The 13,043-nt window shown below is 45.1% G+C and overlaps 1 protein-coding gene across 1 annotated transcript in view; it reads right to left on the bottom strand.

Annotated features, from left to right (window-relative positions):
• LOC126235517 (transcription factor collier) overlaps nt 1-13,043 on the bottom strand; it is a 600,438-nt gene that overhangs the window by 230,524 nt on the left and 356,871 nt on the right. The gene's annotated exons all lie outside the window — the stretch shown is intronic.

The raw sequence follows: 13,043 nt of genomic DNA, 5'->3' as shown, positions 1-13,043 counted from the left end.
ACGTATTTTCGTTGTTCGGAAGTCTGTACAATGCGCCACATGGGAAACAGACGATTTTTCGTTACAAATTTTCAAATTTATTTATTTTTTTGTTTGTTTTATTTGGTGATCTGGACACGTCGCAAATGAATACATACGCAAGCCTCAGGGCCAGTTTTTGTTTCCTGTGCCATTAATTTCGAAATAAAAGGGTGGTGCAAAGCTTTTTTTATGTGCGTACATAAACGATTTATCAGACAGTAGCAGCAAGAACGATGTTGTTGCATATAAGAAAGTGTCGTCATTGGATGATCGCGAGGCATTTCAGAAAAACTTGGCTTAGTGTATGACAGCTCTCCCTAAATGCGAATAAATATAAAATAATGTCCACAACAAAGAGGAAGAACCGGTATATTATCTGACTACAAAATTAATGTTGAACACACTGAGCACGTCCGACACATTATGTAAATCTAGAAAAAAGCAAGTGAGTTCGAAATCCAGTGTTGGTCTAGTCCAGCGTGAGGCAGCGAGTGTCGAACAGGGAATATTGACGAAATCATTGGAAGGGAATCTGTCCTTATGAATGGTAGTACTTCAGGCAACTGTAATCTAAATAAAACTGGGTTGTTACACGAAGCAAAGTTTCATTTCTACTATTAGTTGTAACACTATCATCGATCATTACGCATCTCACTTTTCAGATACGTTTTTGGAAATCACTGGGTAAGAAACGTGTTCTGCATAGTTTATCGACCATTATGTGGTGCTATTTTGTACTGAGTTACATTTCGGAAAGAACTCGAAAGCAAGCATACTCAAAGAGTAGTCATACAGTTGTGTTAGGGAATATGTTAACTGCTAACCGTTACTGTGTATACATACGTCGCCGGTGGAACAGTTCAAATGAAATTGAGGTACTTGAGTCACCCACATTACAATTTCCAGTTTATACGTTACCTTCACTTGTGAAAACCTAAGCCTGTGACGTGTACGAACTTTATCAAATAAGCTTTCTCAACTCATTGTGTCGGCAAATATAAGTACTTACAGCTGGTTCCGACAAAGATAAGTTTAGGCGAATTGAAATTTATGTAGGTAGAAACGAATTTTTATCTGTAATGCATATTGTTTTCCATTACCTAAGCGAAGACATGATAAACATTCAGGTATTTAGCATTCCTTTCTTTTGTGATCTCTTGTTACAACTAAAACAAATCCAACAGCCATGATTTTCGACAAAATGTACGTCAGTTACAGGCGGTGATTTTTATACATATTGTTTAATAAGTTTAGATTGAACAACACAGACGTTTAGGCATAGGTACTTTGCTTAAAAGTATTTAGTAATTAAATACTTCTACCGACAACGTGGCGTCTTTCAGTAGGACAACTGTCGGAGAAGACCAGAATCGTGCTACGCTCTTTTCAGGAGCATGGTAGTAAACTATCATTGATGTCATGGCCACCAAATTCGCCTGATATGAAAACGATACAACACACCCCGGGACGCTATCCGGCCCATCTCCGCGTCCACAAACCACCGGCCAGTAATTTGCGCTGGCTGCGTGACCCGCGCGGTGACGTCTGGTGCCAACTGGCAGCCCCAGAAACCTATTGAGGACTTGTCTAATCCGTGCCACGTAGAATCGCTGTTATTCTCCGCTCCAAAGGTGGAGTAATACGCTATTAAGCAGCGGGCCACACTTTTGCGGCTCACCAGTGTAGTAATGAAAAGAACTTCGGAAAAAAAACTATTATGTGAAACAAAGTAATTTAAATGCGAATTACAGGTTTGAGAGCGCCGTGTAATTTTTTGAAGACCACTGACTTGGCCGAAACAAATGAGCGAATTGGCAGTGAATTAATGGCTTTGAAATCTAGCCTCAGTGTCATCAACTTGGTTACCTCTGTGGAGCGTTTCCGTATACCCTAACATTCTGATACTACTCACATTTTGATGCAAGTATATAACAAAAATGCACAAAAGTATGAATTTATATTAATTTTTTTCACCTATCTGCAATTTCCCAAGAAGGGATACGTGTGTAGCATCAGAAAGTAAACGTCTAAAATGTTCCTAGGACTCAAGGTATACAATGGATGGTCATCGAGTCTTTTAATTACTTCATATATCTCTAGTCCAAATACCTCACGTGTACCTTTGCAGTATCTCCAAGCATCTACCATTTCACGTTTTCCTGTATCCCACGTCAACCAAACTTGTGACCATACACGCTGTCCTCTCGTGCATACGTTCAGTCTCTCCTTTTAGTCCTGTGTGGAGCGGATCCAAACACTTCAGCAGTATTCTAGGATGGACTGTAAGAGGGTTTTCAAGCTGCCCCCTTTGTACACCACTGCCTTTTTTCAGTATCCAACCAGTGAACCGGTCTGCCACTTTCCTTACCTACGACTGAGTCTATGTAATCATTCCATTTCATACTTCCACAAACGATTACACCCAGGTACTTGTGCGAGATGACAGATTGCAATTTACGACACTGATGTAGAAACCATAGGAGACTAAGTTTATGTATTTTCTAAAGGGCTGTATTTTACGTTTTTGAACATTTAAAGCATGTTACCAATCTTTGTGACACTTTGAAATCTTTTCAAGATCTGACTGAATACTTTTCTTATACAGTATTTCATTACGGATAACCTCATCAGCTGTGAAAAATCTGAGTTTACTATTAATACTATCTGCCAGGTCATTAATACAGGGTGTTTAAAAAATAACCGGTATATTTGAAACGGCAATAAAAACTAAACGAGCAGCGATAGAAATACACCGTTTGTTGCAATATGCTTGGGACAACAGTACATTTTCAGGCAGACACTTTCGAAATTACAGTAGTTACAATTTTCAACAACAGATGGCGCTGCAAGTGATGTGAAAGATATAGAAGACAACGTAGTCTGTGGGTGCGCCATTCTGTACGTCGTCTTTCTGCTGTAAGCGTGTGCTGTTCACAACGTGCAAGTGTGCTGTTGACAACATGGTTTATTCCATAGAACGGAGGATTTTTCTGGTGTTGGAATTCCACCGCCTAGAACACAGTGTTGTTGCAACAAGACGAAGTTTTCAACGGAGGTTTAATGTAACCAAAGGACCGAAAAGCGAGACAATAAAGGATCTGTTTGAAAAATTTCAACGGACTGGGAACGTGACGGATGAACGTGCTGGAAAGGTAGGGCGACCGCGTACGGCAACCACAGAGGGCAACGCGCAGCTAGTGCAGCAGGTGATCCAACAGCGGCCTCGGGTTTCCGTTCGCCGTGTTGCAGCTGCGGTCCAAATGACGCCAACGTCCACGTATCGTCTCATGCGCCAGAGTTTACACCTCTATCCATACAAAATTCAAACGCGGCAACCCCTCAGCGCCGCTACCATTGCTGCACGAGAGATATTCGCTAACGATATAGTGTACAGGATTGATGACGGCGATATGCATGTGGGCAGCATTTGGGGCCGGCCGCGGTGGTCTCGTGGTTCTAGGCGCGCAGTCCGGAACCGTGCGACTGCTACGGTCGCAGGTTCGAATCCTGCCTCGGGCATGGATGTGTGTGATGTCCTTAGGTTAGTTAGGTTTAAGTAGTTCTAAGTTCTAGGGGACTGATAACCACAGTAGTTGAGTCCCATAGTGCTCAGAGCCAGCCAGCAGCATTTGGTTTACTGACGAAGCTTATTTTTACCTGGACGGCTTCGTCAATAAACAGAACTGGCGCATATGGGGAACCGAAAAGCCCCATGTTGCAGTCCCATCGTCCCTGCATCCTCAAAAAGTACTGGTCTGGGCCGCCATTTCTTCCACAGGAATCATTGGCCCATTTTTCAGATCCGAAAAGATTACTGCATTACGCTATCTGGACATTCTTCGTGAATTTGTGGCGGTACAAACTGCCTTAGACGACACTGCGAACACCTCGTGGTTTATGCAAGATGGTGCCCGGCCACATCGCACGGCCGACGTCTTTAATTTCCTGAATGAATATTTCGATGATCGTGTGATTGCTTTGGGCTATCCGAAACATACAGGAAGCGGCGTGGATTGGCCTCCCTATTCGCCAGACATGAACCCCTGTGACTTCTTTCTGTGGGGACACTTGAAAGACCAGGTGTACCGCCAGAATCCAGAAACAATGAACAGCTGAAGCAGTACATCTCATCTGCATGTGAAGCCATTCCGCCAGACACGTTGTCAAAGGTTTTGGGTAATTTCATTCAGAGACTACGCCATATTATTGCTACGCATGGTGGATATGTGGAAAATATCGTACTATAGAGTTTCCCAGACCGCAGCGCCATCTGTTGTTGAAAATTGTAACTACTGTAATTTCGAAAGTTTGTCTGCCTGAAAATGTACTATTGTCCCAAGCATATTGCAACAAACGGTGTATTTCTATCGCTGCTCGTGTAGTTTTTATTGCCGTTTCAAATATACCGGTCATTTTTGAAACACCCTGTATAAAACATAACAATGAAAGTCCCAACACAGTTTCTTAGGGCATGTATGAAATTACTACTACGTGTGTGGATTGCTGTCTGTCCGTGATAAAATAAGTCGAATTCCCCATTATAACCTTCATCTCCGAGGTGCTACACCAGTTCCATATCGGGGACCTTTTGTGGACATTGGTTCGTATGGAGTGGAACTTATGACAGAAACTGTTAGCCATTCCATAATGCGTGCTGAAGTAGCATAGTTGGTAACGGACTGCCTGAGAAAGATAACGACCCGGATTCGAGTCCAAAACCCAGTTTTAGTTCACCGTAAGTGTTAATATGCTAATCTCTGCGCCCTGTGCTGAGAGGTTAGCAGTGGTACCAGCAGAAGTATACCGCCTGTATCTCGTAGAGTGGAGGGTACGGCTACTAAGGTACTCTAAATCAGCTGATCATGCCGTGCGCTGTTTAGCAGTATTTCTGTACTGCGATTCGAGCAAACAGCGTCATGCAACCGTTGTTGATCATGTCAGTTCACGTTCATGGCAGTGGCTTTAGAGCAACCAAATTACTCCCTTAAGACTCTTAAGAGAGTGACCAGCGAGCTTGAAAGCCTACGCGACTGCAGAAGGAGGGAATGTTAAGGTTTTTACATTCTGTTAACGTCCACAGTATTAGAGACGGAGCTTTAGCTCAGGGAAGAATACTGGACACGTCATCCTGGACGTACCGTGATAGCATTCACTTCGATTTATGCAGACCGTAGAAATATAATCACAACTGGCTCTTCTCCACAATAAGGATGTAGTGCACCTCTAAGGGGTGTCTCGCTTACAAATTGAGGTACCTTACGTGCTCGGTTCTGGAAGCACTGCGAACAAACTTACTGATATGAAGTTACTTAATCCGCTCACGACTGTCAGATGGCCATAATGTCCTTACGGTCGTGTACCGAGGCGCAATGACTCCTCGTCCAGAGGCAGGGAGGCCCGCCTTCGCTAACAACAGCTATCTCGGGTTGCTAATTGTTGTACTGTGAACTGGAGCCTCGAGGGCGTACAAAGAAATGAGACGTCAGAGTGACGAGTGGTCCCCGGCGCACGCGCGAGGCGGTGTCGCCCTGCGGGCCACGTGTCTGTCGTCGCCGTGGGCGTGTCCGACCCTCCGCCCGCTGCCTGCTGCCTGCCTGCTGCCTCGCCTCGCCGGGCCTTCCGTTCCGGCCGTCGGCCTCCGCCTGACACCGCAATTACCCGCCGACCGCCGACTCCTTGCCTTGCAGGAAATTAAGTCGCTGCTCCGCGGCCGCAGTCCGCTCTAGTCCTCGGAGGTGACCCGCGCCACTTCACAGCCACCTGCTCCCTGCACTCTGTTACATATACTTTTACATCCACGTACATACTCCGCTAGCCAGCATACGGTGCACAGCGGAGGGTACCACTACTACCCATTCCCTTTTTTCTTCTCCTGGCAAAAACGACTGTCTACCCGTCTCCGTGGGAGACTAATTTCTCTTATCTTGTCCTCACGTTCTTTACGCGAAATGTATGTTTGCAGCAGAAGAATCGTTTTGCAGCCTGCCGCAAATTCCGGTTCTCTAAGTGTCAGGAAGTCGTTTCTGAAAGTATTTGTATGGAGTGTAGCCATGTATGGAAGTGAAACATGGACGATAAATAGTTTGGACAAAAAGAGAATAGAAACTTTCGAAATGTGGTGCTACAGAAGAATGCTGAAGATTAGATGGGTAGAACACATAACGAATGAGGAGGTATTGAATAGAATTGGGGAGAAGAGGAGTTTGTGGCACAACTTGACTAGAAGAGGGGATCGGTTGGTAGGACATGTTCTGAGGCATCAAGAGATCACCAATTTAGTATTCGAGGGCAGCGTGGAGGGTAAAAATCGTAGAGGGAGACCGAGAGATGAATACACTAAGCAGATTCAGAAGGATGTAGGCTGCAGTACGTACTGGGAGATGAAGCAGCTTGCACAGGATAGAGTAGAATGGAGAGCTGCATCAAACCTGTCTCATGACTGAAGACAACAACAACAACAATAAATTTTTCAATAGTGCTTGGTGAAAAGAAAATCGTCTTCCGTCTAAGGACTCCCATTTGTGTTCACTAAACCACTCCGTAGTACTCGCATGCTGAATTAACCTGCCGGTAACAGATCTATCAACAAGCCCTTGAATTCCTTCCACATCTTCCTTTAATCCGACCTGACGAGGATACCAAACACAGAAGCATACTAAGAAAGTGTTGCACTAGTATCCTATACGCGATCTCCTTTACGGATGAGCTCCACTTTCGTAGAATCGACCATTCGTCTTCCCTACAACCGGCTCTGCGCGTTCGTTCCGACTTATATCGCTTCGAAACATTACGCCAAGTTATTTCAAAATTGTGTGAAATCTTATGGGACTTAACTGCTAAGGTTATCAGTCCTTAAGCTTACACACTACTTAACCTAAATTATCCTAAGGACAAACACACACATCCATGCCCGAGGGAGGACTCGAACATCCGCCGGGATCAGCCGCACAGTCCATGACTGTAGCGCCTCAGACCGCTCGGCTAGTCCCGCGCGGCGCCAAGATATTTAATCGGCGTGACTGTGTCAAGTATCACGATACTAATACTATGTTCGAAAATAACCGTATTCTTTCTCCTACTCATTTACATTCGCTTATATTTTTCTGTATTTAGAGTAAACTGCCATTCGTTAGTCTAAGCAGAGATTCTAAGTCATCCTGTACCCTCCTGCAGTATTACAGCGACGACACTTTCACCTACGCTGCAGCGTCATCAGCAGACAGTCGCGAACTGCTGCGCAGCTTAGCCATGAGACCAATATATGGGTGTAGAAATCAAAAGCAGTCCTATCACACTTCCTTGGGGCGCTTCTGACGATACCCTTGTCCCAGAGGAACATTCGTCGTCCAGGACAACGTAGTAGGATCTATTACATAAGAAGTCTTCATACCTGGGGACATATTCAGCACTTTTCGTTAAAAATTTGCAGTGGGCCCTCTGTCAAACGCATTGTGGAAATCTAGTAGTATGGAATCGACCTGTTGCTCTTCATACACAGTTCGCAGAGTGCAGCTTGAGAAAACAGCGACCTGCTCTGTAAATTCGAGCTGATTTGTGGACAGAAGCTCTTCCGCTGAAAGGAAATTTATTACATTTGAATTTAAAATATGGTGAAGTATTCTGCAGCAAACCATTGTTAAGAATATTCGTATATAATTACAAGGGTCCGTTATTTTACCTTTCTTATATCCAGGAGTCACCTGTGCTTATTTCTAATCGCTTTGGACTTTATGATGGGCAAATGCATTGTAAGTAAGGGGCCAAAGCCCAAGAATGCTTTTGGTAAAATCGAACTGGGATACCATCCAGACTTGGCGACTCATTTGGTCCTCCTGCGTGACTGATTTTTTAAACGTGAAATTTGAAGCTTCACCTTCCCTTTTTCCGTTGTCTACTGCCACACCAGAATGGTCGACGAATGACTGGACAGAAGTCTTAGACCACCTTAGTGATTTTACGTAGCACCCTGACCCCACATCAACAATTCTGCCAAACATACCGAGTCGCAAAAAGAAGTAAGCCCAGCTTCACTTATTGTCCATCTTATCTAAGAAAGGCCTTCATTCACATCTGACACGTTGTTGGCATAGGGTAGCAGTGAGCAGATTAAATTAGACTACAGAGGTTAACAGTGTATGTTAGGTTCCACCTCCCACTAAATAAGTACCGAAGCAGTGAAGTAATGTACGTTGTAATTGTCCCAAATTGGTGTTGGGAGCAACACAACTAAAGATAGGGACTGATCGAATTTCTTAAAATGCAATTCGCATATCACGATCTGATAACCACTCTTTTCAGTGCAACAAGTTAAAATTATCGGACTTCTTCGAATGACTGCATGTTCAGATTGTACTGTAAGAGAAAAAAGAAACTAAAAAGTAGTAAAAACGTCACGCCAGTCGAAACGTGTTTCTCCCACAAAAAGCTGAAGAATGGAACTAACAGTACAACGAGTATTAACATAAATATGTGAACTGGAATTGCAATGAAGCATTTGATCACATTTTGAGTAAAAGGTAGTTCACTATACCAGAAATTATTCAGTGTTACAAGAACGATGTTACACGATAATATCAGGATGGTAGCAAACAAAGCGAACACTCAGGCATCTCCTATCTGGAGACCAATCATATTATACCTTCTTATAGTTTGTGATTTCTTCAGATTCCATTCCTCACAAACTGTACGGAGAACCTCCTGCCTTCTTATGAGTCACTTTTATTTTTCACCGTCCTTTTTCAGTGTCACATTTCAAACATTTCGACTCTCTTCTCCTCTCGTTTCCCTCAGCCCTTGATTCGCTTTCTCAGATTACTGCGCTCCAAACACAAATTCTCAGAAATTTCTTAGACAAATTAAGACCTATATCTGATACAAGTTGAATTCTTTTGACAAGGAGTAACGGCTTTGCCTGTGCTAGTCGGCTTGTTATGTACACCTTGATTCGTCGGTCATGCGTTACTTTGCTTCGTAGTCAGCACAAGGCCATTTCCTAGTCCAGCTCTTCCTAACCGCCGTGTCACTACACGTTGGTGTGTCTCGAATACGTCAGGTGTGTCGCTAGATTTTTGATGCTTTCTTATATTCCACAAATAAAATTTCTAGAACATAAAAAACTGTTCTTATTAATGTGTCTTACGTAATATGTTTTAAAATTTGTGTCTCATAGTCGTTCTGTAATAAAAAAAATATAGTATGTACTTTACTTGTTTTCTTTTTTGCTTGTAGAAAACATTGACACTTAGGGGTGTCACGGAAGTCTGAACCGTATTTCGATGTGCCCTGATGGGAAAAAAGGTTGAGAGATGCGGCCCCAGTTTGGTTAGTAAATTTGTCGGTAATCTCAGTTGTGCTAATTCACAATATTTTCATCTCTCTTTGGATTACGCTCAACCCGTATTCTCCTTACAGCAGCGTCATCAGTGAATTTTATTGTTCATATTGTTTCATCCTGAATTTTAATCGCACTTCTGAATCTTTTGCCGCTGGGATCAACAGAATAAAATATCGTAAGTCTTTGCCTTTGTAGAAACGTCTACAGACGTTAAAGTAGCCTCTGGCGTGCCACAGGGGAGTGTTATGGAACCATTGCTGTTCACAATATATATAAATGACCTAGTAGATTGTGTCGGAAGTTCCATGCGGCTTTTCGCGGATGATGCTGTAGTATACAGAGAAGTTGCAGCATTAGAAAATTGCAGCGAATTGCAGGAAGATCTGCAGCGGATAGGCACTTGGTGCAGGGAGTGGCAACTGACCCTTAACGTAGACAAATGTAATGTATTGCGAATACATAGAAAGAAGGATCCTTTATTGTATGATTATATGACAACGGAACAAACACTGGTAGCAGTTACTTCTGTAAAATATCTGGGAGTATGCGTACGAAACGATTTTAAGTGGAATGATCATATAAAATTAATTGTTGGTAAGGCGGGTGCCAGGTTGAGATTCATTGGGAGAGTCCTTAGAAAATGTAGTCCATCAACAAAGGAGGAGGCTTACAAAACACTTGTTCGACCTATACTTGAGTATTGCTCATCAGTGTGGGATCCGTACCAGGTCGGGTTGACAGAGGAGATAGGTCCAAAGAAGAGCGGCGCGTTTCGTCACAGGGTTATTTGGTAAGCGTGATAGCGTTACGTAGATGTTTAGCAAACTCAAGTGGCAGACTCTGCAAGAGAGGCGCTTGCTGTCCAGGTTTCGAGAGGGTGCGTTTCTGAATGAGGTATCGAACATATTGCTTCCCGCTACTTACACCTCCCGAGGAGATCACGAATGTAAAATTAGAGAGATTCGAGCGCGCACGGAGGCTTTCCGGGAGTCGTTCTTCCCGCGAACCATACGCGACTGGAACAGGAAAGGGAGGTAATGGCAGTGGCACGTAAAGTGCCCTCCGCCACACACCGTTGGGTGGCTTGCGGAGTATAAATGTAGATGTAGAACAATGTTTGATGATAGCCTCGTTAGTCTCGCATGACAATCGACGCAGCGGCTGAGAGAAGAAGCGTCAACAGTGACGGCAACACGACGGTACTGCGGCCTCCTGGTGTGGGGGCGGAGGAGGCGGCGCGCGGCGCGTACCGCAACGGAGACGGAGCAGCCAGACGGCGCCGGCCGACAGACACCGCCGGCCCGGAAGGCGGCAGGCGGGGCGCCGCGTGCCAATTAACAGCCGCCGTCCTCAAATTACGGCGACGACAGCCGCAGCCGCAGCCGCCCCCTCCGCCCCCGCCCCATCAACCCTACTGTGCAATAAAGCGCGATCCCGGCCCCGCCGCGCTGACAGCTCCGTCCGGAAGGCTGCGAAGAACTGCGGGCGAGGTTCCTTCAGTTCCTCCACACGACGACGTGTATTTCCTTTGTGGGAGTGGGCTGCAAAAACCGAGGACTCCTGTGACATTCAAATTTTATAACCCTTCCCTGCGTACTTCGGTTTCCACTGTAGCATGGCTCTGACTTTTCCGCCATTTTAATACTTCCGATTGAAGGAACTCTGCCCGCATCTCGTGGTCGTGCGGTAGCGTTCTCGCTTCCCACGCCCGGGTTCCCGGGTTCGATTCCCGGCGGGGTCAGGGATTTTCTCTGCCTCGTGATGGCTGGGTGTTGTGTGTTGTCCTTAGGTTAGTTAGGTTTAAGTAGTTCTAAGTTCTAGGGGACTTATGACCACAGCAGTTGAGTCCCATAGTGCTCAGAGCCATTTGAACCATTTTGAAGGAACTCTGTAACCATCCAAGGCACTGCTGAAGCCTTACATCGAGGTGATAGAAGTCATGATATAGCGATAAGCACATACACATATGGCGGTAGCGTCGCTTCCGCAAGATATAAAAAGGTAGTGCATTGCCCGTGCTGTCATTTGTACTCAGGGGATTCCTGTGAAGAGGTTTCCGACATCATTACAGCCATACGACGGAAATTAACAGACTTTGAACTCGAAATGGTAGTTCGAGCTTGACGAGTGGGACATACCATTTCGGAAATGGTCAGGGAATTCAATATTGCGAGATTCACAGTCAAGGGTGTGCCAAGATACCAGATTTTCAGTACCTCTCACCGCGGACAACGCAGTTACCGACGGCCTTCACTTAACGACCAAGAGTAGTGGCGTTTGCGTATAGTAGCCAGTGCTAACAGATAAGCAACACTGCACGAAGTAGCCACAGAAATCAATATGGAACGTACGATGAACTTATCCTTTAGGAAAGTGTGGCGAAATTTAGTGTTAGTGCGCCATGGCAGCAGACGATCGACGCGAGTGCCTTTGCTAACAGCACGACATCGCCTGCAGCAGCTGTCCTGGGCACGTGACAATATTGGTTGGACCCTAGACTTCTGGAAAACTGGGGCCTGCTCAGATGAGTCCCGAGTTCGGTTGGTAAGGGGTGAACCCAGGTTGTCAACAAGGCACTGGGCAAACAGCTGGTGGCTTCATAATGCTGTATGTGGGCTTTGTTTACATGGAACGGACTCCGTTCTCCGGTCCCATCGAGCCGATCATTGACTGCAGATGGTCATGTTCGGCTATTTATTGCCAAACAACGGTGGACTTTTTATGGATGACAATACGTCATGCCATCGACCCAGAATTGTTCACGGTTGGTTTGAAGAACATTCTGGACCATTCGAGCGAATGATTTGGTCACCCAGATCACCCGACTTGAATACTATCGAACATTTATAGGACATAATCGAGAGGTCGGTTCGTACACTAAATCCTTCACCGGCAATAATTTTGCAGTTACGGACGGCTATAGAGGTAGCGTGGCTCAATATTTCTGCAGGGGACTTGCTACTACTTGTTGAGTCCATACTACTTCGAGCTGCTGCACTATAACGGGGAAAAGGAGGTCCGACACGATATTAGGAGGTATCCCACGATTTTTTCATCTCAGTGTATAATGAAGTGACGTCAGCGTTAGGACAACGCCCCTGTCTTTAAACTACACACCGTCGAGGAACTGAATTACAGAGGCGCAGTGGCCACTATGGACTTGGTACAATACGTTAAACAGATTAACCACCTACGGCGATCCGAGGTCGTACATGAGACGCACACAACTCACGGAGGTTGGTCGGAGGCTCGAGCATTGCGTGTACGGCACCGTCTACCAAAAACGTGAAATCAGGTGACCTAGCCTTGCTTGGAGTTCTTGTCGAACAATTACGGCCCAATGTAAGAGAACTGGTGCATTGTTTTGCTGGGCGTGAACGTGAAATGGAACCAATGACCCATCTACTAGCGTTGCTCACCGCTGAAACTGGGTTCTGCCTATAAATCTTTTGCAGACTGTTAGATTTACAGGCAACGAATCTTATTATTAGTAACCTTTCACCGCGAATTCAATCCAAGCCCTGAAATTTTCTTTTAGTATGTTTCAACTACGAGGAACGGTAGCAACTGGGATATGGGTTCGATTTCATCTTGCACCAACATCTGCTACATGAAAATTACCTCAGCCCTGAAATGTGTCCGCAGCTCGTGGTCGTGCGGTAGCGTTCTCGCTTCCCACGCCCGGGTT

The sequence above is a fragment of the Schistocerca nitens genome, chromosome 1, assembly GCF_023898315.1.
Source record: "Schistocerca nitens isolate TAMUIC-IGC-003100 chromosome 1, iqSchNite1.1, whole genome shotgun sequence".
NCBI lineage: Eukaryota > Metazoa > Arthropoda > Insecta > Orthoptera > Acrididae > Schistocerca > Schistocerca nitens.
The sequence above is the reverse complement of the archived record's forward strand: the minus strand, read 5'-3'. Positions and strand labels throughout refer to the sequence as shown.